Genomic DNA, 26457 nt, shown 5'->3' on the forward strand with positions numbered 1-26457 from the left:
GGCAAACCTTGCCATTTTAATGGCCATACTCGCCACTTCTACCTCGCATCAGGGAACAGGCGAGGAGGAAACAGCGAGTGAAGGGGAGTGCATTGAATACTAGCTGCGAGCTATCGGCACTTCTTGTCGTCGATAGCCCGCTGCCAGGGGCATTGAATACCACTCTATATGTTTGAAAAATAAGTTAGAAGCTGGTAGTTTGGTACTTTATCTCACTCCATATCCAGACTTAGTACATTTGCCTCTTTGTGCCTCAATACTTCTACTGGAACTTCATGCTGTGATTTTTCGGGTGTATTTCTCAGTACATTTTAATTTAAGAAGACCATTTGTACACACAGCACAGGCATACATAATAAATATAGCCCAGCTGTACCCTCACAATGATAATTAGCACTAAAGGAGTATTCAAAAAAATTTAACTAATGGTTGATGTGGTCCTAAAGGGATACCAGATATTGGTGACAATTTTACTGTAACCACCATATGCATTGTCTGCAGTAAATGTTGGCACAGGCTGATTGCACAGTGTTGTTTTCAATGATCAGGAAGACGATGGGCTATTTAAAATACAGTAGCATGTAGGTATACTGTATTCACTTAAGAAATCATTGCTGGTCTACAATTTAAATGGCTCATAAAAGAGACCTAGACAAGCTAACACCATGCTTTACAGGCAGTAAAACCAGTAGCATAATGTATGCAGGAGAGATTTACAGTATGTTGAGAACCTTCGCTGCGCCACGTCACCCAAGGCGGACATTGATTAAATACTAACTACCTTTTTATTCAAAGTCGTATTTTTATTTTTTATACTAGGCTATAAAGAAATGTTTTATATATTCAAACAATTTAAACATATATTAATAATAACAATAATTTTTTATGAAAATGTATGTCGCAAGCTTATGCAACACACCAGTTCGAAATGCTATTTTCCCATTAGTGCCTCATTAGCAATGTACCCCAAGAGACATTACAACTTTTATGCTTCGCTTTCAAAATATGGATACAGATTTCTTCAGTTCTCCAGGTAATTCTTATCGCTTTACACGGATTTGTTTTAAGGGATCAGAACCTATTTAACAGTTTTTAATCCCTTAAAGGCAGCACTAACATTCTTACTGGGTTATGTAATAGTTGTAATTTAAACATAAAATAAATAATAACACTATTCTCATAAAAAAATAATTATGTAAAATGGAAAGAAAAGATTAAAAATGATAAATATTTAATAGTAAATGTTTTAAGGCAAAGAGGGATGCAGTTTAGTGAGCGATATTAAGAAAATAAAGAAACACTTGGATGTTCATTTTCTGTACATAACAATAAGTTGGTTGGAATATGCTGAAAACTTTAATTATATCCAGAATCTTATTTACCTTTTTGGTATGTAGTTTCCCAAACATAATCATCTAGATAACCTTTTGCTTTACCATTCAATTAAATGTCATTCTGAACTTCATTTATAAATTCACATTGTGTTTATTTTATGTTTATTTAACAGAACAGAGACAAAAGCAGTCTCTGTTCATATGGTCCAATTCAATTCAGCACGGTATGCACAGCATTAGGAAGTAGTTCCCGAAGCTATACAATTGTTATGTTGGAGAACGCTAGTTTTCACAAGTTAAACGAGGTATTTAGACATGAGAACTGGCATTCTCTGACTTAAGTGTTTGCAGTGGTGCGGCAAGGCAGAAAACAGATTTACAGCACAAGTCAGATTTCTTCTCATACCCCAGGGGAAGGGGTGGGGGTGGGAGAGGAAATCCTCTAGTCAGGCGTTACAGCATGCTCAATTGAATAGCTCCTGGCCCTTCCTGGCAATAAAGAACTGGAAGATATGAGGACTTCTACCTCTACTAACTATAGGACCAGGAAAATTTCACCTCCAAAAAGGACTGCACTTCTTTTGGGAGATTCCATCATTAGAGGAGTTAATCTGGGAAATGCTACTCAAGTAGAGAAACAAGTAAGGTGCTTACCTGGAGCCACAGCTCCAAGAGATAAAGAATGCATGCTAAGAATTGTAAAGGCAGCTAGAAAAGATGGGGAGGTGGATGTCATCGTCCACCTAGGCACAAATGACCTGGTTAATGCTGAAGTCATGGCCGTAAAAGATGAATTTAGAAAGTTAGGAACAGCTCTAAAACAGGTGGCAACCACTGTAACTTTTTCAGAAGTATTGCCAGTACACCAAGGGGAAGATAGAACTCTGAGAATCAGAAACTTCAATGTTTGGCTAAGGAATTGGTGCAATGAGGAGAGATTTGGATATTTAGGTCAAATTCAAGCTACCTGGCAAGACAGAGCCTTATATAAAAGTGATGGCCTGCACCCATCTTCAAGGGGAACGAGAATATTAAGTGAGAAGTTTGGAAGCTTCATAAGCAACTATTTAAACTAGCATAGGGGGGCAGTGAACCAAATGAAGAAATCTGCTCCCCCAACCTAGAGGTATTGTCTCAGCAGGAAAATGGAACAGGAAGCCTATCCACTGCAACAAAAGATAATACCAATCAAAACCGAATAGATATAGGCAGAAAGATGAACATAGCTAGCAGCAGGAGAAGCACAAACACAATTTTAAGAGCTATGTGTGCAAATGCTAGAAGCTTAGGAAATAAAATCCCAGAACTAATTGCAATAATGACAAGGGATGAACTGGATATTGTGGCTATTACAGAGACATGGTGCAATGAAAATCATGACTGGGACATAGCTTTACCAGGATATACTTTATTTAGGAAGGACAGAATGGGAATAATTGGGGGAGGGGTTGCAATATATGTGAAAAAAAGTATAAAGACTACCTTAATACAAAGTATTGAAGAAAAAACTGAGGCCCTTTGGGTGACCATAGAAACAGGGGAGAAGGCGATTTTTCGTATAGGGGTGATCTACAGACCACCAGGTCAGGAAGAGGAACTTGACAAGAGCCTATTGCAGGACATCAATAAAATGGCATTAAAAGGAGAGGTGATAATCATGGGAGACTTTAATCTACCTGATGTAAACTGGGAGCTGCCTGTTGCAAGTTCCACCAGAAGTAGGGACATGCTGAATTCCTTGCAAGGAGCATCCCTCCAGCAATTGGTGAGGGAGCCCACTCGTAAGGATGCAATATTAGACTTAATACTTACAAATGGTGACAGAATATCTGACATAAATGTGGGTGAAAACCTGGGATCCAGTGACCATCAAGCAGTATGGTTCAAAATAAAGACAGAGACTGACTCATCGCACACAAAAACAAAGGTGTTAGATTTTAGGAAGGCTGATTTTGTAGAGATGGGAAACTCTGTAAGGGATTCTTTGGCAGAGTGGAGGAACTTGGAAGGAGTGCAGGATAAGTGGGAAAAATTAAAAAGTGCAATTCTAAAAGCAACAGAACTTTGTGTCAAAAGAGTTAGGAAAAACACATGAAAAAGGAAGCCATTGTGGTTTGCAAAAGAAGTAGCAAGTATTGTGAATGCAAAAAAGTTGGCCTTTAAGGAATTTAAGACGACGCAGAAGAATGAGGACAAAGAGCAAAGAGGTGTATCTTGTTAGACAGAAGGAGGCTAAGAAGTTAATCAGATGTGCAAAAGCACAGGCTGAAGAGAAAATGGCCCAATCAGTGGGTAAAGGGGGGAAAACTTTTTTTAGGTATATAAGTGAAAGGAGAAAAACAAAAAAGTGGAATAATAAGACTAAAGACAGAGAGTGGAAGTTTTCTTGAGGGGGACAATGTAATAGCAGATAATATTAATAATTATTTCTGCTCAGTATTCACTGCTGAAAGAGAGGGGAAGGGGCCACAATTAAGTTGCAAGTATAGTCAGAAAACTGAGGGAGAAACAAGTACATTTACAGAGGAGAAAGTCCTCACAGAACTCTCAAAACTGAAAGGGGATAAATCAATGGGGCCAGATGGGATACATCCAAGGATACTAAAAGAGCTCAAAGGGGAGCTGGTAAAACCAATAACAGAATTATTCAACCAGTCACTAGCTACTGGAGTAATCCCAGAGGACTGGAAAACAGTGAATGTAGTCCCACTGCACAAAAGTGGAAGCAAAGAAGAGGTAAGCAACTATCGACCAGTGAGCCTTACATCAGTAGTAGGGAAATTGATGGAAACACTCTTAAAAGAAAGAGTTGTAGAATATCTCAAAACCAGCAATTTACAGGATCCAAAACAGCATGGGTTTACTGGGGGAAGATCATGTCAAACAAATCTTATTGACTTTTTTGACTGGGTGACTAAAGTAATAGATCAAGGTGGGGCTGTAGATGTAGCTTATCTAGACTTTAGTAAGGCTTTTGACACTGTCCCACATCGCAGACTGTTAAATAAACTTGAAAGCTTGGGATTGGATTCTAAGATAGTTGAATGGATAAGAGCATGGTTGCAGGACAGAAAACAGAGAGTTGTAGTAAACGGAGTACAGTCAAAGGAGGGAAAGGTTACAAGTGGAGTACCCCAGGGATCTGTACTTGGACCAGTGCTTTTTAATATCTTTATTGGTGATATTGCAAATGGAATTGAGGGTAAAATGTGCCTTTTTGCAGATGACACAAAGGTATGCAACAGGGTAGACACACCAGGGGGGGTAAAACAAATGATTGATGATCTAGGTAGATTAGAGGAATGGTCAAGAGCATGGCAACTACAGTTTAATGCCAAAAAATGCAAAATCATGCACTTGGGTTGCAAAAATCCAAAGACTATATATAGTATAAATGGCACTATAATGGAAACTACTGAGGAAGAGAGGGATCTAGGTGTCACTATTTCAGGGGACTTAAAGGCAGGTAGGCAATGTAACAAAGCAATGAAGAAGGCAAGTCAGATGCTTGGTTGCATAGGGAGAGGTATCAGCAGTAGAAAGAAAGAAGTAATAATGCCACTGTATAGGTCATTGGTACGACCTCATCTAGAGTATTGTGTTCAGTTCTGGAGGCCATATCTCCAGAAGGATATAAATACATTAGAGACTGTACAAAGAAGGGCAACTAAAATGGTGCATGGCCTGCATCACAAAACGTACCAGGAAAGACTAAAAGATCTTAATATGTATACTTTAGAGCAGAGAAGGGAAAGGGGGGACATGATAGAACTTTCAAATATATCAAGGGTTTTAACAAGGTACTGGTGGGAGACATTCTTCACAGGAAGAGGAGCAGCAGAACACGAGGACATGCACTGAAACTAGAGGGAGGAAGATTCAGGGGAAATTTGAGGAAGAATTACTTCACAGAAAGAGTAGTAGATAAGTGGAATAGCCTCCCATCAGAGGTGGCAGAGGCAAATACAGTAGTACAATTTAAACATGCTTGGGATAGGCATATTGATATCCTTACAAAAAAATAAGGATCAAATATGGTTTGAGGTAACATGTTTAAAAAAGGGGCAGACTAGATGGGCCAAGTGGTTCTTATCTGCCGTCAAATTCTATGTTTCTATGTTTCTATGTTTCTTCCAGGTGCTATTTATATTGTGCTGAATTGAATTGACCCCAATGACCTGTGTGGCACAGAGGAAGAAGAACACACTGTATAAGGTCAATTGTAACCAGCAATATGTTGCAGCCAAATTCAGAATGAGCAATATTTTGCACTGAACAATTTAGAAAATATTACTATATAGGCAATTATTCAGTGCACAAGTAAATAAGATGCAGTAAAAACTGAATTGTTATATGTATGTACTGTTTAATGTACACTATTAATCGAGTATTTTTCAATACTTTTATTTAAAATATTACTAGTGTACACATACTAAATTAAGATATATATATATCTAAACTGTATCACTAAATATAATGTATAATGTGTTAAATATAATTTTACCTTGGGAATTATCTATGGAATGGATCTCTTGGAGTATAAAAAAATACGTCAAGCTGTGACCTTTCAGTTTTCTAGAATGAAAGGATGGAAACTAAAGTTCCACAGAGGAACATCAGAGTAATACAATGACTAACTGTATATGTATGTACTATTGTATATGTATGTACTGTTTATTTATTTTATTAATTACACTGATGACCCTGATGACCTAAGTGAATATATCCAATGTTTGCACGATTATGTTATTGGTAATTATTTCAATCTTTAATCGCCTACACACATGCATCCAGTTTGTGGAGTTAAGCAGTTATTCATGAGAATACAGTCAATCATGTCACAGAGTCAAATAGTTTGTTATATCAACCAAGATTATTAATTACTAGTGCTAGAAGGTACCACTGATCTAGGTATCATTATGGCCTGTATGTTAATATACAAAGCAAGAAATGTAGTTTAATTAAAATGCTGCCAAAAAGTGTCATTGCCTTCTTACAGTTCATGATTTAAGGATATCAATGCTTGCGCACAGGTGGTTAAGATAAAATGAGGCATTAACTTAGTCATCTGTGCTGATGCATGGATATCCTTGAATCATGAACTGTTAGGGAACTTAGAAATACTGCTCTAGATCCACAGCTCCTAAAACAGTTTTGAGAACAACCCGGGGAATTTAGTGTACACCTTGGTACTGTTTACAAGCATAATAATAATAAAGGCATGTTCAGGGGCCCACACCTCAGGCAAGTATTGTGGCAATTCTCCGTACTGCAGCTGCCTGGGTCATGGGATTGGGAAAACCAACATGAGAGTTTAAACATGCTTTTATTATTGTTTATGGATTCTCATAGATCGCTGACCATCGCTATCAGCAAATCAGATTGGAAGAACGGGGAATCAGGCCAGAAATGTACGGCACTTTTGAGGCACACTCATAGTACACTCTGATTGTGGCAACTGTGTGGCGACAAGCAATGGAAACGCCCATGCGAAAGTGCCCACCAGCATCAGGCTAAGTGCTAAAATGGGCTCAGTTTGTCTTAATATAATTAGTAATCCAGTATGTCATAATGTCACAAAAACGTAGATAAAGCACTTGGTATTCAACCGCCACACCCTACCCAAAAGTCACGTAAAGCACTAGGCTATGACCTGTATGTATACTACTATTTTGATAAACTTCAGACAGTGCATAATCACTCATTGCAATGGTCAAACACTATTCCAAATGTCACGACCGCTGACTGACCTCTCACCTAATCACCTCCTCCCACTCCCGTGTCCAAGACTTCTTTCGCGCTGCCCCCCTGCACTGGAACAACCTCCCACCACCCATCAGGCTTTCTGATTCCCTTACCTCCTTCAAGCGTTCCCTCAAAACCCACTTCTTCTGACTAGCCTATCCCTCCTCCTCCTAACCTCTTTTGCTCTTCCTATCCTACCTATCCTACCCCTCCATCTGTTCCTACTTATCCTATTGTTTTTCGTTTGTCCACCCACCTCTTTTTAGTCTGTTAACTCTTATGAGTAGGGCCCTCCTTCCTCAGGTACTCACCCTACCTCTTTACCTCACCCGTGCCCCTGTCCTGTTCTTCCCTACCTCTACTTCATCTTCAGTCTCCCCGACAATTTCGACACCTACTTCAGAACTGATGCTGATTTTAGTTCTACCAGCTATACCCCTATTTATGCTGTATTTTATCAACACATCCTGTACGTTACCTTGTAATTTGTTTTTTGTTTGCTATGTACGGCGCTGCGGACACTTTGTGGCGCCTTATAAATAAACGTACTACTACTGCTAAGTAAATCATTTGTATTTTTCTGATTATTTTTTTGTTTTTGAAATGTAAGGTCCTCTGGAGAACTTAAAGACAATGAAGTTATTGAGTTTGAGAATTTTTCAGGACATTTTTAATCCTATTCAAGAAACTACTATGAAACAATTTCCCCCAATCAGAGGAAACATCACAAATATGTGTTCTAGTAGAGATTAGTTTGTGCAATAAGCACAGATCCAGAAATCAAACAATACGGACCTGAGTCTCCATAGTCAGGAGCAATGTTCCCTCTAATTTTACGAAGGCTGTGTGTGGCAAAAGATTTTGGCTGTGCAACTTTGGAAGGAAATTTACATTTTTGTGCGCGCTTATATATAACTGGAAAATGACGTTCAGCATTTGTGTTAACTTTACTTCAAAATGATATTAAATATTTAAATATTCAAAACACAGCACACAATGTAGTTCATGGGTGAAACACACATTAATTGAGTCCACAACTGCAAAAAGGGACCACTGCTGCTTTGTGCGCTCTGTTGTAATGTCTGTGCGCATGCTCGTCGAGTTGTGTGCGCGCGCACGTGTGCACAGCTTAGAGGGAACACTGGTCAGGACAATACAGATTTGGCAGCAAAATGCGTACAAGGAACTCAGCCTAAAAGTGCATGAAAAATTGCATTTTTCTGCCTACATGCTGATGTACTAAACCTTGGAGAGAAATAAATTACCATCTGTTCAGCTCCCAACGGTGATTGTATGCTATGTTTGAAAAAAATGACAGTTGTGAGCTGGTCGTTTGGTAGTTTATCACTAACCAGTTTACAGTTTTATGGGATTATTACATTTGTTCCACTGAGATTAAACTCTATCTGCATGGGAACAATGTACTGTATGCCTCCTCCTCCTCCTCATCATCAACATCATCATCATCATCATCATCACATCATAATCATTATTATCATCAGTGTGTACTTTAACTTGGCTTTATACTGTAGCTTTAATTTCCAGAAAGGCAATTATGGTTGCACATGGAAGGTAGATGTCACTCAATAGCTGTGGTTCCTTACACACCATAGAAGGTAAGCATGATTGTGCATACTCATATCTGGCTGCAGGACATATTATAAGGGAAGGATGTATCAACCACAATCATGCAGTCAGAGCTCGGAAGCCTGCACCAAAGCAATCAGCTGATAACTGCTGCAACCTGGCAGCACTACAGTCCCCATTTGACTTCTCCAGAGCTGCAAAGTGTCAGTATGGACCAAGCTCCTGGGAGGAACATTTCATCTCACAGCCTTCCGTACTGGCGAGCTGAAATGTGCAACAAGAAAATTGTACTTTGGACAGGTTTATTCATTTATTTTATGCAGTTAAACCCAATGTATCTGGCAGCGATGGGCGAATTACAAAAATGTGTGCTACGCGATGGCCCATCACTTTACTGTTTCTTCATTAAGCCTTAAGTCAGTATTTTGTCCGGGAATATATGCCTGTGTATACTGTCTTGCCTCAGATCTTCAGTTGTACTGTAAGTTTTTCATTTGTTGCTGAGACACCTCAGAAAGAGACTGTAATTTCGATAACAATTAAATATATTCTTCATTGTAAGTCAGGTGTCCGAGACACAACTTATTACCGAAAGCCTAATACAAATTTAGGAATAGAAATGCTGATAAAGACCAACAGTAGCTGAGGAGTGACAGCCGGAAGCTAACTGCCTATCAAGCTGTAGGTGGCTGCTCATCCAAAGTTGTAAGGGACCGGGGTATGAGCGATGTGCTTGAAGTCATGCTCCAGTGCTACACTCCTAAGAATAGATGATGGCAGTTCTACAACATACAAGGCCACTGAGGGAGTGAGAAAATCTATAGGGGATCACCGAAGGTGCTCAGTATGCATGCATGGGCCTTACTAATAAATCTACGGACACCTAAATATGGGTGCCGGATGACGCTCCGACAGTGGGGATCCTGACAGTCAGTATCTTGACGTTGGGATCTCGACTGCCGGTGCCCCACAAGGGGCTTCTTTGCGCTCACCCCCGTCGGAGCACCGGCAGTCGGGATCCTGATGTCGGGATACTGACTGTCGGGATCCCCTCTGTTGGAGCCCCATACCACAACCCCTTAATACTCTGTCCCAAAAAAGGAACAATCAATTTATTAAAACTTGTTTTGATTCTGAGTATTGTGTCCTTAATACTCTACCTAAAGTAGAAATAAATGTCATGAAATATGCTTGAATTCATAAAAAAGCTTTCCAATACCAATTAACAATCTCAGCTACTGGGGGCTGCCATGATGACCTTTTGTGGGTGGTACTTTACTGAGAGCCCACTTACAGGAGGAGCACGTTTAATTTAAGCATTATCTGTCATAAGTTGGATACCAGTTGCACTCAAAGTTAGCATGTCCTCCTTGTTCCGGGGTTCAACAGAAATGTCAAACCAAGCGTGCTCCATCTGTTGTTGCACTGAAAGATGATAAATTGTATGAGATTTTGAATAAAAAAAAACAAGCTAAAGTCAAACAAACCTGCCATGATCAAATTACTACCCAGCAGCCAATGTTTCACCGCTACAATAGCAAAACAACATATTGTCAGCTGAGGGATATGATTATATTGTGTCTATCAAATTAAATCAATTTCACAATTCAAATATAGACAGCAATATGTTTGCATTCTGATTTGACTGGAAAGCCCTTATTTTGAACATATCCCATGATACTATATACAACACAGGTTCTCAAAGTCGGTCCTCAGGACCCCACACAGTGCATGTTTTGCAGGTCTACCCACAGAATCAAGTGAAATAATTATCTTCACCTGTGGATGTTTTAAAATGTGTCAGTCAGTAATGAATGCACCTACGACCTGGAAAAAACGTGAACTGTGCGGGGTCCTGAGGACCGAGTTTAAGAACCACTGACATGAAGTTGTCCAGATCTAATTGGTGAAGTACAGAGCAGTAATTGTGTTATACTGGCTAGGAACCCATAAATTGAGCTATTAAAGTTTTTTATTCTACATAACTGACAAAAATATTTAAAAAAATAGTCTGATATGCTGAGTGGAACTTTCTAATACAGTAAATCTGCTTATTTCAATTACAAAGTAAGATTTAGTGCCTGAGGCTAAAAAGACAAATGATAACGGTATATAGGACAGCAGAATCTCCCTTGGGAGAACTTATGGATTTCCTGATAAATCATGTCAATTTTACTATTAAATATTTATTTGATTTATTACCCAAACTGCCAAAGTTTCTGTATCTGCTTATCACAGTACTCGTATTTCTTCATAAATCTCAGCTAGATAACTTTAACTGTTTAATATAATGATAATGTAATTGCACATACCAAAATAAATTATTTTAAAATGGAATCTTTCAAGTAATTCAAATATAATAATTAAACCCTCAACAAAAATCTAAGTACAGTATACTGTTTTTTATTTTTATTTTTTTGTCTAAATAAAGATCAGAACTACTTTGGTTGAATGTGAGTGTTCAAGGGTGTAACTATCATAGGTACAAGGGGTGCAGCTGCTATGGGGCCCAAAGCTAAATGGGGCCCATCTTACTGTATAAGTACTATGTTTTACATACATTTGTCATCATCAACTGCTAAATAGGGGGCCCTTAAATGCTTTTGCTATGGGGCCTATGAATATCTAGTTACGCACAAAACACTGTTATTTGTAAATATCCAAAAGTACATATTTCAACAAAATATAGTAATAAAAAAACTGCTGTATAGTTGCCGTATATAACACTACAACAAAATGACTGATTACTTACATCTTATTATTGCTGCTCAATTTTGTTCTTTCTCTTACGATGAGATGCTAAGCTCTCAGAAAGCCAAAAATACATTGGGTTGGAAATTTGGTCCTAAAAAGTAAAGCGTAGGGCGCTGTAAATATTAGGTACATAAATGTGTCAAATATTCTGCAGCAAGAAACGGTCTTTCTAAGGCTGAACAATTTAGAATTGACAGAACACACTAATTGAATTAAACATTTACAGTAACATGATAATGCAATGCCATTTTATTCTATTCATGAAAACGTGTCTTGTCTTTTACAAAGGTGATGAACCTGAATGACCTGATCAGTGTCACTGTTTCGCCAAGAACAATATGTTTTACAATTACTGTATCTTAGAGTTCATCTAGATTCTTTTAATCTGTTTCTGAAGCACATTGTACATGTAGATACTAACATTCAGAAAGAGAATGCACTGTACTGACTCAAATATAACTAAACCCACATATATTAATTGTCATGACATAAAAAAATATAAATTATAATCATAAATATGGAAATGTGCTACACTATGTACTACTACATGCATCATACAATGCCTATTAATATACAGAATAAGCTGGGGAGATACAGACATCTAGGGGATAAGCAGTGGCGTAACTAAGGGTAGGCAGCCCCAGCAGTCGCGGGGGGGGGGGGGGGAGCCGGCGCCACCGGGGCGCGGAAGGGTCACGGCGCACTCTGGAGCCAAAGGCTGTCCTGACTCCTGTGTAAGCTCTGTAGGGAGGAAGCTATGTATGTAATGCCGAGTTGCCTGTAGGTGGTGCTGCTGCGTACAGTTCCTCTGCTAACAGGAAGCTCCCAGGATGTGTGACAGGCTGACTCTCTCCAGAAGTTCCAGAACCAGGTGTGTGGGCAGGGGGGTAAAGAGTGTGGGCACCATTAATGTATGCTGGCCCAGTGAGAACTATAATGTCATGGTAGCTGCAGTGGGAAGGGGGAGGATTGGGTATGTGGGAACTTAGTGCCCTCCTTTGTATGTGGTTTTTTTTTGCTTTAGTATTGGTGTTTTGTAAGTATGCTGTGTGTGCATGTATTCTATGTATGTGTGTATGTATGTATACTTTGTGTGTATGCTACTGTATATGTTTATGCTATGTGTGTGTGTATGTGTACAGTATGTCCTTTGTATATGCTATGTGCGTCTTTCGCTTGTGTATGTTAATAAATATGCAGTGTGTGTGTGTGTGTATGTATGGTATGGTATCTGTGCCTGTATATCATGTGTGTGGGTATGTACAGTATGGTATGTGTGTGTATGGTGTGTGTGTGTGTGTATGGTATGTGTGTATGGTACGTGTATGTCCTGTGTGTCTGTATGGTATGTGCGCATTTATGTCCTGTTTGTCTGTATGGTATGTGCTTGTGTATGTCCTGTGTGTCTGTATGGTATGTGCGCGTTTATGCCCTGTGTGTCTGTATGGTATGTGCGCGTGTATGTCCTGTGTGTCTGTATGGTATGCGCGCGTGTATGCCCTGTGTGTCTGTATGGTGTGTGCACGTGTATGTCCTGTGTGTCTGTATGGTATGTGCGCGTGTATGTCCTGTGTGTCTGTATGGTACGTGCGCGTGTATGCCCTGTGTGTCTGTATGGTGTGTGCACGTGTATGTCCTGTGTGTCTGTATGGTATGTGCGCGTTTATGCCCTGTGTGTCTGTATGGTATGTGCGCGTGTATGTCCTGTGTGTCTGTATGGTATGCGCGCGTGTATGCCCTGTGTGTCTGTATGGTGTGTGCACGTGTATGTCCTGTGTGTCTGTATGGTATGTGCGCGTGTATGTCCTGTGTGTCTGTATGGTACATGCGCGTGTATGTCCTGTGTCTCTGTATGGTATGTGCGTGTGTATGTCCTGTATGTCTGTATGGTATGTGCACGTGAATGTCCTGTGTGTCTGTATGGTATGTGTGCGTGTATGTCCTGTGTGTCTGTATGGTATGTGTGCGATTACTGTATGTGTACATGTATGTCCTGTATGTATGTATGTATGTGATGTGCGTGTATGTGATGTGTGCATGTATGTCCTGTGTGTATTTAGGGTAGGTTTTAGAAACATTTCAGGGTAACACAGGAAAATGAGAAGGGGGCGCCAGAATTTGTTTGGCAGGGGGGAGCAAAATTTCTTGTTACGCCACTGGGGATAAGTCTGAGATACATGGGCCCTTATTCTGGTTCACTCGCAAAGGCAAATTCCTTCTCAAATGGACAAAACCATGTGCACATGTGACTGCAGGGCGGGGGGAGATGTAACTTGTGCAGAGAGAATTAGATTTGGGTGGGGTTTTACTTCAAAGCGAGAGCTACAGATGGAGCCCCTCTCATGCTTGCCCAGCACTCGCCAGAACGTCCCTGCTGGCAAGCACTGGCGTAGAGTGACAACATCAGACTGGGACGCGCATGCGTCTCACACGCACACAAGTCCCAGTATCTCGTGGCTGGGTGGCATGACCCTGCCCATCTCCGCTTCAGGGAGGGAATTAACCTGGTTGCTTGGCAATGGGCCTCAAATTCTAAGCACTGCGGGCCAGATACACTAAGCTTCAAAAGTGGAGAGTGATAAACAGCCAGCCAATCAGCTCCTGCCTACTATGTAACCAGCTGTGTTCGAAAAATGTCAGGTAGGAGCTGATTGGCTGGCTGTTTATCACTTTCCATTTTATCACTTTTGAAGCTTAGTACATCTGGCTCTAGGTCTGGTATTAAAAGTCTGAAATGATAAGAGTCTTTGTTTTACAGTAGATTTTGTGAGTTTGCTACTTTTGCAGTCACATCACAAAATTTGAGGGAATACATTAAAGTCCAATAGGTACTTGTGTATTATCACGGCGCCCACTAAGCTATTTGGTACTTATGTAATATCTGGGCTCCCGTTTTTCTTATGAGACCGCGTCCCCTCGCGGGGCTCGCTGCGCTCGCCACGCTTCGGGCGCGGTGGCTCGCTGCGCTCGCCACACTATATAAAATCAACTCCATGCGTAGTTGGATAGTAGGGGTATGAAAATATGGGGTGCATTTAACATGGGAGCCCAGATAATACATAAGTACCAGCTTTTTGCTTAGTGGGTTATTCTACGTAGGGAAATCACATCGCATGGGCCATTTTAAGGGCCGTGCGATGCGATGCGATCCAATTTTCCTATGTAATTTATTCAGTGCTCTCTTATATATTTTATAAGGTGTACAATGCCATTAGGTGTACAAAAATGACAAACAATGAGGTTTTAGGCACCCCCCCCACTATCCACGCCACCCCGAAGTGTGGCGAGCGGCGGTGGAACGCGTCCTCCGACCTTTTCATATCCCTACTATCCACGTCGGCATGGAGTTGACTTTATATAGTGTGGCGAGCGCAGTGAGCTACCGAGCCCAAAGCGTGGCGAGCGCAGCAAGCCCCGCGAGGGGACGCGGAATACATGAAAAGTAATCCACGTCCCCTCACGGGGCTCGCTGCGCTCGCCTCGCTTCGGGCTCGGTGGCTCACTGCACTCGCCACACTATAGAAAATCAATTCAACGCTGACGTGGATAGTAGGGGTATGAAAAGGTTGGATGACGCGTTCCGACGCCGCTCGCCACGCTTCGGGGTGGCGTGGATAGTCAACCTGCATGATGGAAACTACTGCAGCAGGTGGTGTCAGCTTTTACTAGACGTCCCCTCCGGCATTACCATTTAGTGCTATCACTGCTGCTTATAAACTCCAACAATATCAAAAATTGGCCCAATATGATTATTAGATTCTAAGTAACTGCACAATTCTAATATGCACTGTTGAATCCAATCACTTTTAAAGTCTCCCATCTGGACTCAAATAGTAAAATGCGGTTTTTGGTAATGTGTGATTTGTTTGGCAAAAAACTTCCAAAATCGCACATTGACCACAAATCACACATGTGATAGATTGCAAGTTGTGGTAAAAATTGCACATATTGGCCTGTCTAAAAATGTGCATAATTACAAATTACATCTAGATGTTTTCTACTAGAAAACATAAAAAACTCAAAGGTAATAGGGTGCGATTTTTCAAAACATTAGAATAGACCAGGTCCTGGCTGGCGAGTTTGACAGAATCATGCACAGATCAGTGAGATCTGTGCATGGATCTGTCCGAAAAAATGGCTAAAAGTAAAAGAAAAAGAAAAGGCATGGGGTAGTCTCTTGGACTAGTCCTGGTTCCAAAAATACAGGGGAAAAAATACTGGGGTTCCCACCTATTTTGGAAGCAGCACCAGACTCCAACAGCCAGCATTGTCATGCCGCAGCCAGGGGGATACGTTTTACGCAAGGTCCCCCGGCCTGAAACAAGAACACCCTGGCTGGTTAGCCCTGGACGGCTGAGGGATTCCCGGTGATTAAAATCACTGGGACTTCTCTTACCCAATCAGGACTGAGCTCCAGGAGAGTTCCCCAACTGTTTGGATGTGGCTGTCTCCAAATTATTTTTGACTTTTCTGTCTAAAATAATCGCACCTAATTACATTTGCGAGTTTTGATTAAAAAAAATTGCACATTTGGTGCCATTTTTAAGTGGTCTGAAATTTGCTCCTAATTACATCTCACCCCTCATATGATTGGATGTTATGTGATTGTATATTTTCACCATCTAAATTTTATTGGAATAAAGTAGATCTCCTGTCTTCCACGTTATAAGTTCTCAATGTCCATTTACAGTATTACATACTAATTGCCTTCTTCCTATGCAACCATATACAGTATTGACCTATTACTAGTTGATAGTTAATGTTTACGGGTAAGAGATACAAAAGTAGCTGCTCCCCGAACGTATATGAGTTTTTTCTGTATCCCCTTGGTCAAACCTATCATGTAACAGCTACAACTACAGTGATCAAACAAAAAAATACTTGTACTAGTTTGTAAGGACAGTAACAAATGTGCCTAAATATAGATAGCTTCATTAGACTCAAAGGGGGAAATTTACTAAGATGTTAGTTCTATTTAGCATGGGGTGTAGCTATGGGCAACCAATCAGACACTATTATCTAAAAGCTCACACCCTCAAAATAAGCAAATGTAAAGGCCAGGCCGCCCCAGGCACAAAATTATTGATTGCTCCATTGATGTCACTGCGCCCCTTCATGCTAGGGCCTTCCAACTGCCAAACCAACTGCCAAACTGCCAACATCACATCCCTCCACCTGTAATATTTCTTGACCATTGCCTCCACTCGCTCACAAAATAAAAAAACGTGTTGTAATGACTGGGGGAAATAAAAGGCCTAGGCCTTCCTGGCCATCAGCCTAGAAGGGTTCTCGTGCAGGTGAGAATGTTGTGCTGCCCCACAGTCATTGTAACCCCTAGGCACATACCTAACGCAAAATCCACCACTGATCCTCACCCATAGTTAATCACTATACTGTTCACTTTTGGGCTTCACCCACATTTCTGCCCTTCAATCCTTTCCACCCTAGCTCTCAAACCTAACTGTTTACTGCACACTAGTCACCTCTTAAGGCAATGTTCCCACATTCCTTAACTACACTGCAGTATATATTAATCACCCAGCTTTCACATAGTTCAGTAAAAACTTTTATTATCTTTCTGTAATCCCAAAATGTTTCTGGCCACTGAATCACCATTTCTGTGTGCCTGAACCTGAAACCCTGACGAAGCACAACAAGGCTTGTTTAATATCCCCTCTGTGGCCCTTAACCTCATGTAATCTTCTGACCAGGGATCTCTTATATCTTTATTAGCATTGCAATTACCAGTCTTGTCTTTATAGTGCTTGTACACATTTAAAAACGCTGCCCCGAATTTGCTACTGCTATTTAGATAAATGAAAATAACTTTTAATGGCACATTCATTAACAAATAAGTACATATTAAGAACAAATTAAGGACAAAAACAGACACTAATATAGTATCCACAGAAGAGTTATGGCAAGAGACTACTCAAACAGACCTACAGCACCAGTCCAGGGCAGATACAACTTGGGACAAACCACAACAGTTACTGTAGGCTGGGTCTGCATTAGAACGATGGGATTGTGGCCAACGGGTGCCGGACGGGGTCCCGACAGTAGGGATCCCGACAGGCATTTACCCGACATCGGGATCCCGACTGTCAAAACACCGACAGCCAGGTTCCCGATGGCCACCTGCTATTTTTCCTCGTGGGGGTCCACGACTCCCATAGAGGGAGAATAGAATAGGTGGCTCGCGTAGCGAGCCACCGTGCCCGCAGCATGGCGAGCACAGCGAGCCTGCAAGGGGCTTAGTTGTGCTCACCATGCTGTCTGGGTCTGGCCACTCGGGATTCCGACGTCAGGCTAATGACTGTCAGGATCCTGACTGTCAGTGGCCGACAGGACAACTGAATTAATGATACTTTGGTTGCCGGTAAACATAGAATCATCATAAGCATGGGACTGCACACTACTGTATATTGCCCATTTGCCGCATTCAGCTGCATACTGTTGCCCTACAGGTCCTCACATCTAATGTTCAAAACTGCAGACAGGACAACCCTGATGTCAGTTGGAAGGAGCGTGCAATCATAGATAGTGGTACACATCAAACAATGAGTATGATATGTCGTACCAATCTACTGGATCAGATTATATATTTTCTGATGCGTAACCAGCCTTAGACTACAGTACCAAGGATGAGCTTAATGTTAATGCAAACCAAAACAGTACACTGAATGCATCAAAATATATTAGAAAAGACTCAGGGGCCAATGCACCGAGCGTTGGAGAGTGATAAAGTGTAGAGAGATAAACTACCAACCAATCAAAACTACCCAATCAGCTCAGGTTGGGTACGAATACCAGCAAGTGGGATCTCAACAGTTCCCAGTAGGTATTCGTACCCTTCCCCAGGGCCGTCTTTTCGTATGGGCTTAATGGGCACTTGCCCAGGGGCCCCAGGTGTATAAGGGCCCTATGCTGATAGCTGAGGATCCCCTTTTTCCAGGGATACCAGAATTTTGAAAATCGGCCCTGGGGAACTGGAGATATCCAACTTCAAAGCAGTCGTCCACATCTGACCCTTTAATTGCAATTCCCAGTCATATTTCTCAGGTTCTCTCTGACTTAGAGTTTTTCTGAGAGTATATTCCAAAAGCTGGGACTCTCCTCTTTCTGTCGAAACTAGCGGCTTGTCTCTATTATGCCCAGAACCAGAGATTCCAGTAGCCGGTCCCTACTCCAGCTCCAAACGTCTGGTGTGCAGTTTTATATTTTTGTCAATGGATTGCTCTGGCTCCTGATCTCTGATCCCCAAGTTCCCAGCACCTCCTGAAAGTTGGGACTCTGGGTTTTTATACTATTGAAGGCCAAGAAATCTATTTCCAGATAATGGGGATATCTACAGTCAAACACCAGAAAATGACGAAAATTATGCCCACTCCATTATCCAACCCTACCCTGCATATAAACCCCCCCTACCTCCCTGGAAGTCATTTACAAGGGACCCTTCATTCAGCTCAGTGCCCCCTTCCACACGTTAGTGTTCTCCCTCCCACCACCTGTGCAGTAAAGGAGTAATTAGCAGAAGTTACTGCTCCAGGTCCTACATGTTGAGTGGAAGATAGAGCACCCCCTGCCACCCGTGGGACATCAAAGCTGCTGCTGATAGCACCCCCCACCCCTAGGAGGGGAGAATGGGTATGGGCCCCAGTGCATTGCTTTGCCCAGGGGCCCACACTGCTGTTAAGACAGTCCTGCCCTTCCCTAATCCTAACCTCTTTTAGCCTAATCCTACCCACTCCCTCCCGTGGCTTAACTCTAACATCCCTCCTGTAGCCTAACTTCCCAAGCACCCTATCCATAGCCCTGCCCTAGTGACTAACCTTAACCCCAACCCCTATACTTAACTACGAAAGTACAGCTCTAAAGCTGAAACCAATTGTTCATGTGAAACAAAACAAATAAAGATATATAAAATACTGTCAGGGTCTGATGAAAGGTTCCAGGTGCCCTAGGCCAATACACATGTAGCCCCCCTTGTAATGCTGCTAAACACATGTGTATGGGTGCTAAGGGACTCGACAGTCATACTGCCCATGTGCATTTAACAAAGGTTATACATTATCTAGCATGTGTGATCTAATGCTTGTGGCATGTGAAGAAGACTTTGGCTTTAGGCTGCCCAGCTAGTGCTGTAGCACAATGTACATAAAGTAATCAGTAAGTTACATTGGCACAGCCATCTGGCAGTCACCTTAAGAACTTCACCCCCAACAGTATATAGAGACTGGTGCAAGCAAGGAATAAATAAGGCCTTAATTTTCTTTCTTGGCCGTCATCAACAAAAAGCGACAGGTGTGCTCTAACGAGCAGGGCCCTCTCTCCTCATGTGCTTTTCTAATAACATATCTCTGCCACTGTTATCATTGCATCAGTGTCCGCTGCTGTACCATGTACTTGTCCTAATGTGCATTTGTACTGTAAATCACTATTATCTTGTATTGATCTTTTGCTCATCTATGTATTGTCAGGCGCTGCGAAATCCTTGTGGGGCCATATAAATAAAGGATAATAATAACTTACTATTGCAACCGCTTATGTGCAGCATCAGGACTTTTGGTTAAGTCGCTGCCATCTAAAGTAACAACAGCGGAAAGCATACCTCCCAACAGTCCCGATTTCAGCGGGACAGTCCCGATTATCAGGGCCTGTCCCGCTGTCCCTCCCACGGCCGCCAGTGTCCCGCGGTGAGGGGGGGCTGTTGGGAGTCCCCCCTGTCGGCTGCTAAGCAGCGGGGAATAAACGCTTTGCACTGAGCCTCTGGGTCATGCCCCCATAGCGGCAAAATGGGGGCGTGGCCTCGCGGGGGAAACATGAGTATAGGCCACGCCCCTGAAATTAGGTCACGCCCCCCGAAAATTCCGGCGCGCATAAGCGTTGTCCCGTCTGCTCCACCATCAAAGTTGGGAGGTATGGGAAAGTGTGATAAGGCTGAACCATTCATCCATGACCCCCATAGTGGGAGAATAGAATAGGTGGCGAGCGTAGCGAGCTACCGTGCCCACAAGGGGCTTTGTTGCGCTTGCCCCGCTGTCTGAGTCCGGTGTAGTCGGGATCCCGACATCGGGCTAATGACTGTCGGGATCCCGACTGTCAGGACCATATACCATACCCGTTAAAACATGGGTGCAATGTGGGCCTGTGGGCTCTGCAGACATTGGACTCATTCTGGAAATGCCTATGGTTGGTAGCATTAACTGTACATACTGTAGTAGACAACGGTAAACATTGGGGCAAGCTAATAGGATACACAGACAGACATGACTGACAGGGAACTAGACACTCTGACAATCCCATGAAACATAGCTATTGCATTTTACTGCACAGATATTGCCCAGATTCTGACCATTTCACAAGCGAGAGCCGTCCAAATCATAATCAATGATACAAATGTGTCCTCATCAGTGGTGGCTCTTACCAGTATAGAGGAGGGGGGCTGTCGCAATGTGCCCCCCCCCCCCCCTTCCGCTGCAGCCCACATCCAGCTGTGCTCCCCGGCTCCTCCCGTTCACCAACCATGCATGCTCCTGAGTCCCCTGCAGGGGACCAGCTCATGCGCAGTAACTTTATACATACTGCGCATGCGCTGGCCCAAGCCTCCGGGGGCTGCCTTTGCAGCAGCCCCCGGAGGCTTGATCGGGTCCCCGGGTTCCGGCGCATGCGCAGTATGGTCTGTGGTCTGGCGCATGCGCAGAACCCGTTTTGGAGGGAGGGAGCACCTCCCAATGGGATGCCTTGAGTGACTGGCAGGTCGGACTTCCAATAGGAAGTCACTGCCAGTCACAATGAAGCCAGAGCAGTCTCACAGACTGCATCTGGCTTCACTTTAGGCAGAGAGAGTGGCAAATTTTACCTGGGGAGGCTGCAGCCCTGCAGCCAATAGGTAAAAACCGCCACTGGTCCTCATACAATTCGGCACCAGTCACACCAAACTGTGTCAGATCCTGGGTGACTCGTCTGCGCTGAGTGCCTTTCTTGCTTAAAAAATGCATCATATTCACAAAAATAAAATTAATGGAAATTAAAAAAGTATTCTGCTAGCCTACACTGATCAACTTGATGTGCAAATTTGTATATCTGTGCGAATGATATTAATGGGGTATTCAATCTGTGGAGATATTTCCGAACAGGTGAAATATCCTCCCTCACCTATTCAATGCTGTAGTCAACAACAGCATTGAAGGCTGTCAGTTCTGACATTTTTAAAGTCAGATCAGTTTAAGACAGCCGTGGATTGTGGAATTCACTGCCGTTTTTTGACAATCTGCAGCCAGTTTTCGACGATCCACTGACTTTCCAACACTTGACAATCGGAGCATTGAATTCCAACTGTCGACTTACTGTCGGATTAGACGAAAATGGCCCAGGATTCCGACTGCTGGGACGTTCAATCGTGGATTGAATTCTTCCCCGAATATGTGTCAGAAGTGCTATGACACATATTCAGGGAATTCATTCATATTCATATCCGGCTGCCCCTTTGTTACGCAGACTAGCTGCAAAGCCAGATGCAAAACCATATTTTGGGTTGCAGTGGCTGCGTGTGATGTCACACAGACACCATGGCCCTACCCCTAAGTGGTCTGGACATGCCTGCATTGTCTGGACAGCTCCCACAAAATGCTTGGTCGCATCACCCAAACAGTTAGTTTGCTGCAGCAGGAGGAGGGACACTCACGAGCACCTAAGGTGTGTCGGAAATTTTGGGGGAAATTTGAGGGCATTTTCACTGCTGTGGGGCATGAATAGACGCTGTGCCCATGCGCACAGCATCTATTCACGGGTGACAGGGGCGACCCCCAACTACCCCCCCTGCAGTGGGACACTGCTGGCCCCTGGTGGGATGTGGGAACGTTCCCGAAAACCGGGACGTTCCCGCGAAAGTGGGACAGTTGGGAGGTATGCTACCACATTACTGTCATGAAACTTCTGTGGGATCAAAGTGTCAAATTTCTTGCCCGAAGATTTCTAACTCTTGCACAACTACAGATAACTATTCAAACCAATAATACCCCTTTCACAGGCACAAATAATCCAGGTCAACGTGCGGTGTGAAAGGGCCTTTTGAAATAACCCGGGTCCAGCAACCCGGCATTCTGACCCGAGTTAAAAGAAGGGTTAATCCCGGGTTCGACCCGAGTTGCTGTGCATGTGAACAGGTAACTCGGGTCGAGCGCCCTGGGTCCTGTTTACACTATAAGGATGAGGCAGCATTAGCTCCAAGCGTTGCCTAATCCGCCGCCCTCTTATGACGTGCCGGCACTCTGTGTTTGGGTCATAGGGTCGACAGAACTTAGGTCGACCAGTATATGTCAACAGTCACTAGACTGACACATGAAATAGGTCGACATGCATTATGTTAACATTATTAGGTCGACACAAACATTAGGTCGACATGAATAAGATTTAAAAAAAAAATAAAGCAGGAAAAACTCATGTGACCATTTTCATGGCGACCTTTCCCCCTAATGAACATGTCCACATAATGCATGTCAACCATTTAAAGCGTCAGCCTAGTGACTGTCGACCTAACGACTTGTAGAACTAATGACCGCATCCTGGATCACAAATAAGAAGCAAATAAAAAGATAAATAAAAAAACCAGGGTAAATAAGAACCCTGGCATCTAAAAGTAGCATTGTATGGCAGCAGATTTGTTTCCACTTGTTATTTTGTTCCTTTTATTCCCCAATAAATGCCAGGTATAGGTAAAAATAGCCTCTCTTTATAGAACCCAACTGTGCTCATTAAATTGTTCTATGTATTATGTTAAGGAAAATGAATGCGTTGTATTATAGTACTGGCATACATAGGCACAGCTTGTATAAATGCACGCTAAACAGACAACACCAATCCAGTATAACATCGGAAGCACCCTCTCTGTAGGATTGCCACTAGAGTTGGATACATTAAATTACCATAAACAATAGGAGTATTTCTGCATTCCGCGTATATGCACTGATGACTATTGCATGTTATCTACTACAGGCTGGTGGCTGGTTCCCTTTACTGCTGTCATTTAGATTTTAAATTCATTGTCTGTGTTCTCTGGAAGTAAGCTACTTACAAGAATTGCAGTTTTATAGTGGATTAGTGCAATTTGCTTTGTTTGCACTATTTCTGCTGACCTCGTTGTCTAAAGAAGTTTATCTAAAAGTTATTAACTTTCTTATTGAAGTCTCCTAAATTTTCTGCCTTCATATTACAGATGCCAATACATATACTTATTCATGAATTGTGACATCAGCATTATGGGCCCTACACACAGGGCGACTTTCAGGCTTTTTCTGAGGGATTTTACTAAATCCTGAAAACGCATGAAAATCGCTGTATTTGTAGCCCAAACATTGATTTACATGGGGGCCCCACCGTTCTGAATCTGCCCAAGATTCAGAACGACCTAGTTGGTTATCTGTGCAGTCGCTCAGATGCTCCTGCACACATCTCCCGCATGTGTGGCGCAGGGATGAGCAGGGCCTTCTGAGCGGGTGATGCAGCACCCCCGACCTCCCATCCGCCACCCGCGGCACATCTGCCTCCCCCTCCACGACCCGTGGCACATCCCCCCTCCCCTGCCAGTGGCCCCCCCTCCCCTCGCAGCACACCTGACCCACCTGCGGCACCCCAACACCCCAATGGCACATCAGACCCCCCCTTCCCCACCCTCAGTACAACGACCCCCCTTCCCCACCCACGGCACCACTGATCATGCCCACCTTCCATTGTGATTTTGCTCACCCTCGGCAGTGGTCTGGGTCTCCAAGGGTGGCGGTCCAGGTCCCCCTCTTAATCATTCGGTGGCAGCGGGAAAAGGGGGAAACATTTTCTAAATGGCCACCGCCATCCAATCACGACTTGCCACATCATTGCCCCACCCCCTAGAGTTGGCTATATTAGACAGCTCGAGACAGGGGGCAAGCAGTCTGATGGCGGAGGAGGAGGAGCAAAAAATAGCTCCTGAAGAACAATCCCTGGCAGGCGTCGGCCATACAAAAGAGCTGAAATGGCTGCCGCCCCCAAATGGAAAACACAGATGAAGAGACAGCCATGCAAAAGATCTTAGGGGCCGCTGCCCCCAGGTGAAGACACCACAGAAGCCCTGGGGGGCCCCCCTGAGTGAAGAGATGCAGTTTAATCAAATATTTTAAAACCTGTGTGTTTTTATTTTAATATTTCCTTTACAGGGGGGCTATAGGTACCGACAGGCCTTTAATGCCCCACATGATGGTAACTGTGGTTCTCCCAAGTACCAGCATGCGGGGCAGGCTTGCTGGGCCCTGTAGTCCTACTGTAAAGGACAAAATTACTGTTTACACTACCCAGGGGTGCAGGGGATAGCCCAATGCTTCAGCCCAGGCCTGGGGTGCCCTGGAGAGGAAGGACCCCTTTATTTGGTCTAGGCTGACTAGTTGAGCCTGGTGCTGGTCTCAAAAATGCAGGGGACCCCTACATATTTTGGGAACCAGGGCTGGCCCAAGAGCCCGGTGCTGGTTTCTTGAATACAGGGGGACCTTATTTAATTTTTTCCCCTGGTATTCAAGAAACCAGGACTAGCTCGGGGAGGCCGGGGCTGCTCATGGTGGAGAACACATTTTTTACATTATTTATTTATTTATTTATTTTTCTATTATAGACAAATGAAGATGACACTCCCCAGGGCTTTATTCCAACCCATTATTTAAATGTAAAGACTTTTTTTTACTCCCCTGAAGTCGCCTAAATTTGAAATCTCTCATGCTGAATCTCCCATTATGAATTTCTGGCCCAAATCTCTCAATCGTGTGTAGTGTCCTTTAGTCTTGTTCCAGGACTACTGACTGCATCTTTATTTTTACAGGACACAGGGCAGCGCCCCTTTACAGCGACAGCACACACGGCACCGCCCCTTTACAGCAACAGCACACACGTCACCGCCCCTTTAAAGCAACAGCACACAGGACAGCAACCCTATATTATTAATTGTATGTGCACACAGGACAGTGTTTTATTATTGCTATGGCGCACACAGGGCAGCACCCTTTTATTTTTACAGTACACATGGCAGCACGCCTTGACAGCAACAGCACAGGAGACCAGCAGTACCCTGTACAGCACAGAACAGCACCCCAAGACTGTACCCAAATACAGCACCCCAATACAGCACTCCAAGACAGCACCTGACCTACGCCACCCGCAGACAGACAGCCAGAGGTCAGTCATCTATCCTCTCCAATGCTGGAGTGAAGATGGCGTCCATCAGCGGGGTCTTATATAGGATCCAAAGCCCTGTTAGAATCTGACAGTAGGATGACGACAATTGGCCTTGATCCTGGAGTCTAGATGGAAACTTGAGCCAGACTTGTATCCCGCCTCGGATGGGAAAGTTCGTAGGGGGGCTCCGATCTCAGAGATCCGATCCCTCTCATCCTCACTAATTTGCCAGGACACCTTCATTATAGTCTGTGCCAGAATAACAATGATGTGGATTGAGCCGCAACTCCAGGCCTCCACATAAAAATAGGTCCATCACCATGACAGCATGATGATCATCGGACACCAGCTGGCCACATTGTTGGCCATAAAGTATTAACATTACAATCGTATTTTACACATTTATTAGATTTTTGGGTACTTGTTTCCTAGCACGGCCACACCGATTTCCATCGGGGTGGTCGTGTCGGAAAAAATGCGTCGGTCGCATCGCATGCGATTTGGTCGCATGCGATGCGACCGACGCGACCGACCCGATTTTTTTATTTAATCAAATGTGAATAGGGTCCCTGGGACCCGATTTTACATTGGATTCAATGTAAAATATTCCCAATACCCCCAATTTTACACCGTAAACCCCACCCCACGATTGACGCCAACCTGAAGCGTGGCGAGCGCAGCGAGCCCGCGAGGGGCGGCGGTGCGTGTCCTCCGACCTTTTCATTCCCCTACTATCCACGTCGGCGTGGAGTTGAGAATATAAAGTGTGGCGAGCGTCTATGGCAAAATCGCGGGCATCGCGTCGGTCGCGTCGGGGCCAATGTTAATGGTCGCGACC

At 43.4% G+C, this 26457-nt stretch overlaps 2 protein-coding genes across 3 annotated transcripts in view; one reads left to right on the top strand and one right to left on the bottom strand.

Annotated features, from left to right (window-relative positions):
* The window catches only part of GNPDA2 (glucosamine-6-phosphate deaminase 2), a 435608-nt gene that overhangs the window by 214620 nt on the left and 194531 nt on the right, over positions 1–26457 (top strand). The gene's annotated exons all lie outside the window — the stretch shown is intronic.
* KCTD8 (potassium channel tetramerization domain containing 8) overlaps positions 1–26457 on the bottom strand; it is a 91445-nt gene that overhangs the window by 4075 nt on the left and 60913 nt on the right. The window contains exon 2 of one of the 2 annotated variants that reach the window (XR_014466238.1): positions 11419–11511. The exons of the other annotated variant lie outside the window; for it this stretch is intronic. The gene's annotated coding sequence lies outside the window, so the exon portion shown is untranslated. The remainder of the gene's footprint in view (positions 1–11418; positions 11512–26457) is intronic. 2 annotated transcript variants of the gene reach the window in all.

The sequence above is a fragment of the Crinia signifera genome, chromosome 1, assembly GCF_055691185.1.
Source record: "Crinia signifera chromosome 1, ASM5569118v1, whole genome shotgun sequence".
Lineage (NCBI taxonomy): Eukaryota > Metazoa > Chordata > Amphibia > Anura > Myobatrachidae > Crinia > Crinia signifera.